General features: G+C 41.6%; 1 pseudogene; it reads left to right on the forward strand.

Annotated features, from left to right (window-relative positions):
- The first annotated feature begins 445 nt into the window (after positions 1-445).
- Positions 446-1,077, forward strand: LOC128107928 (40S ribosomal protein S9-like; annotated as a pseudogene).
- The last annotated feature ends 3,266 nt before the right edge of the window (positions 1,078-4,343 follow it).

Raw genomic sequence — 4,343 nt, forward strand, 5'->3', positions numbered from 1 at the left:
TTCCTGTGTACCTAACATGCTGTATAGAAACTTTATAAACTAACTTATCAATTGCTTTTCTATTGTGGAGGCTATAAAGAGGACTTAAAATGATCTTGCTCTTTCCAGAGGAAACACAAATTCCATCACTCTCCTTAACAGGCTGCAAACTTACTCTATTATTCTCTTCTGAAACACCAAAACTAGCTATCACAGCATCTAAGTAGTAGCAATAATACTTTATTATAATCAAAACCAAAATTCAGACAGTCTGACCAAGACATATTTAAAACATGCAAAAGTGTGTCCTCTTGCTTTAAAAACCAGAGTTCTATAGAACACTCTCAGATTATGTTTCCTTTCTGTGTATGCATATACATATGCATTTATATGAATAAAATAGTTGATTTTTCAGTCTTTGTCTCCGGTGTGAGGTCATAGGCGCAGCCGTCCTAGAGAAGTCAATATGCCGGTTGTCTGAGACTGGATTTGTTGCAAAACCTAGGTGACCCCAGGAGACCCTTCGAGAAATCGCGTCTCAACCAGGAGCTGATGCTGATGGGAGAGCATGGGCTATGGGCTCCGGAACAAACGTGAGGAGTGGAGGATCAAATTGACCCTGGCCTAGCTCTGCAAGGCTGCCCTTGAGCTACTGATGCTGGACTAAAAGGAACCATGACGTCTTTTTTTTAAGACAATACTCTGCTAAGACGACTTGTTCGCATTGGGGTGCTGGATGAGAGCAAGATGAAGCTGGATTACAGCCTGGGCCTGAAGATCGAGGAATTTCACCGAAAGGTTGCTGCAGCCCCAGGTTAGATTTGGACCTGGCCAAATCTATTCACCATGCCCGTGTGTTTATCTGCCAGCATCATATCAGGGTCTGCAAGCAGGTCGGTGAACATCCCATCCTTCTTTGTCTGCCTGGACTCCCAGAAACACATTGACTTCTCCAGCTCCGTTCTCCTTCTGGTGGCCGCTCAGGCCGTGGGAAGAGGAAGACCGCCAAGAAAGGCCAGGGTAGCGCTAGAGCAGGTGATGATGAGGAAGAGGATTAAATTAACACCTCCCTGGACTGGAGGATTGTCTAGTTTTCCAGCTGACTAATAAAACAGAATCAACACTTGAAAAGAGAAAGAAAAGAAACTTCTGACATGTCGCTAGTACCTGTTGAAGATCATGTATTTAAAGAAATGACCGGGGGATGGGCTGTAGCTCAGTGAGAGAGCACTTGCCTAGCAAGTACAACAAGCCCTGAGTTTGATCACCAGCCCTCCAAAGCTAATTAATTCATTATGACTAGTCCTAACTTTGCTACCTGGAGTTGATATGAATCCTACGGAGGTAATCGTGTTTCTGTTGGCTGGTAGTCGTAAAAGCTACAAACTCCACCGTGCTTTTCGGTGAGTTTTAGCAAGACCAGGAGGAGTCTCTCACCTTCTGCACGCACAGCAACAGTCTGTTAAAGGAGAACCACTTCATGTTCATTCCTTCTCTTCTCCTCTCATGAACAGGAGCAATGTTGCAAATTTCACATTTGTTTCATTAAATGTTCCTTTAAACTCAACTATTTGTGTTACCCAATACAAACTCAAATCTAAACAATTATGTTAATTTAAATTTTTTTGTTACTTTAACTCTACATCTTGCTCCATCATTTTTATCTAACCCCTATTGGGATGTTTACTGTTTTATATTTTCTCTTTGGAAATATGGAGTTAGAAGTCATCCAAGACTTTTGTATACCCGAAGGCAAAATCACCTAGTATATAAAAAAATGATTGCAGGGGGGCTGCTCAATGGGTAAAGCAGTTGTTACGGAAGCATGAAGACCAGAGTTTCTCTTTAAAGTCCACTGCAGCTGTAGACTATAACCCCAGCAGGTCTGTCTACTGGCTACCCACAATGTAGCAGGCTTTTTTGGACCACCAGCCCCCAAATCATGACACAGAGACTTATTATTAATTATGAAAGCTCAACTTTAGCTTAGGCTTGTTTCTAACTAGCTCTTATAACTTAAATTAACCCATTTCTTTTCATCTATGTGCTGTCACGTGACTTGTGGCTTTTACCTCTCCTCCTGAATGTCCTGCTTCCTGTGTCCAGCTGTTGACCCCCCTTTCTTCTTCCCTGAGTCCCCCTCTCTGTCCCCAGAAGTCCCACCTAACCTCTTCCTGCCTAGCTATTGGCCATTCAGCTCTTTATTAAACCAGTCACAGTGACACGTCTTCACACAGTGTAAAGGAATGTTCCATAACACCACAATCCTAGAATTTAGGAGACAGACTGGACAGAATTTGCAAGCTATCGGTTCAACAAGAAACCCTATCTCCACATATAAAGTGGAAAAGGATCAAGGAAGACATCCAGCATCAACTTCAGGCCTACACACATAGACACACAGGCACATACACACACATACAGACAAACACACACACACACACACACACACACACACACACACACGACTTTCAGCAAAGATTTTCAAATCAATATAATGAGTCCAATGTCCATAACATAAACATTTCACTACTCAAGAATGAAAAAGAAAACAGCCCAATTTACAAAAGGTTTGAACAGCTCTCTCACCAAGAAAGGGCCAATCACATGGAAGAATATTCATTCTTTGTCAGTAGTCACTGGTTGCCATAATCAAAACGTCAAGATATCACATTACTCCTAGAATGGAAATAATATTGATGGCAAGAAGAAAAACGGTGCTTGTGAGCATATGGTAAAACTGATGTCTGTAAACATTGCTAGTGGAATGAAATATGGCTTAGCCATTGTACAAAGCAGTTTGACAGTTCCTAAAAAAGTTAAGTTCAAAATGACCATGTGGCCCTACCATTCCATTGATTCATACATATATGAAATATATATATATATTAGAGTTGAAAGCATATGTCCATACATAAACTTCTACATTAATATTCAAACACCACTGTTCACAATAGCCTAAGGGTGGAAATAACTGACTAACTGGAGAATGTATAGGGAAATGTACTAAATCCATACAATTACAATAAGATTTTACCTACAAAAGGAATGTAGCCTAGGTACATGCCTCAACGTGGGTGGACCTTGAAAACATTGTGTGGAAAAAAAGATAGATGCAAAGAACATGCATTATTTGAGTCTAGTTACAGCAGAGGTTCTCAACCTGTGGGTTGCAACCCCTTTGGGGGCCAAACAACCCTTTCACAGGGGTTGCCTAAGGCCATTGGGACACAGATATTTACATTAGGATTCATAACAGTAGCAAAATTACAGTTACAAAGTAGCAATGAAATGATTTTATGGTTGGGGGATCACCACAACATGAGGAACTGTACTAAAGTATCACAGCATTAGGAAGGTTGAGAACCATAACTTACAGGAAATGTCTAGAAAAGGCAAATCCAAAGAGACGGAAAATAGACTAGTGGTTATCAGATGCCATGGGGACAGAAGAGTGGCTTCTTGATGGGCTTGGAGTTGTAGGTTGAAATATCCTGGGGCAGAGGGTGGTGATGGGTGTACACATTGGGAACGCACTGAATGCCATTGGTGGCACGCTTTATATTCACATATTTTGCTTCTCTGAGGCTATGTGGGAAAAAGTCTCCCCTGTACTCTCACAACAGAAAATAGTCCTGTGCCCTCTGATATGTGGAAGCTTTTTCTTCCAATACCAAACAAGTAGCCCACCAACAACTGACCCACCCGTCAAGTGTCCCACCTCTGATTCTCACAGATTCCACAGTGAGAACTCAGAGCCCACACAGACATCTATGTTGGTTTAATTAATAAATTAGGTACAACAAGAGAGACACAATAACTAATGATACAATAGGTATAGTATAATGAAGCTGCCAGCATCACTTCTCCTGTGCTTTAGGGCCGTTACTACATACAAGAACAATTTACTTGAATGTAGCATAGTGATACCATAACAATCAGGCTGGTATCTGAGGTGGGCATGAAATGGCTGATGGTCTGGTAGAGTGTACCTTATAAATCTAACAGACCGGAAATGATTTTATTATTCTACTCAGGAGAGCATGCCACTTAAAATGTGACTTGTTTCTGGATTTTTCCACTTAACATTTTTAGACTGTAGTTGACACCCCCCCCACCCCCCCGTTAACTGAACTGCTATATACAGTTGAACAGAGAGGCAGGATTATTGCATACAGCTGAACAAGGAGGCGGGGTTATTAGATACAGATAAACAAGGAGGTGGGGTTTATGGTGTACACCTGAACCAAGGAGACAGGTTTAGCTAATCTCTATAGGGAGCAGTCTCTGTAGGGAGCAGTCTTCAGACCGTAAATATCCAGGGGACACATTACTGTATACATTGTCAAGACTCGCATTCTGAC

The sequence above is a fragment of the Peromyscus californicus genome, unplaced genomic scaffold (assembly GCF_007827085.1).
Source record: "Peromyscus californicus insignis strain IS unplaced genomic scaffold, ASM782708v3 Scaffold_12__1_contigs__length_115047231, whole genome shotgun sequence".
Classification (NCBI taxonomy): Eukaryota; Metazoa; Chordata; class Mammalia; order Rodentia; family Cricetidae; genus Peromyscus; species Peromyscus californicus.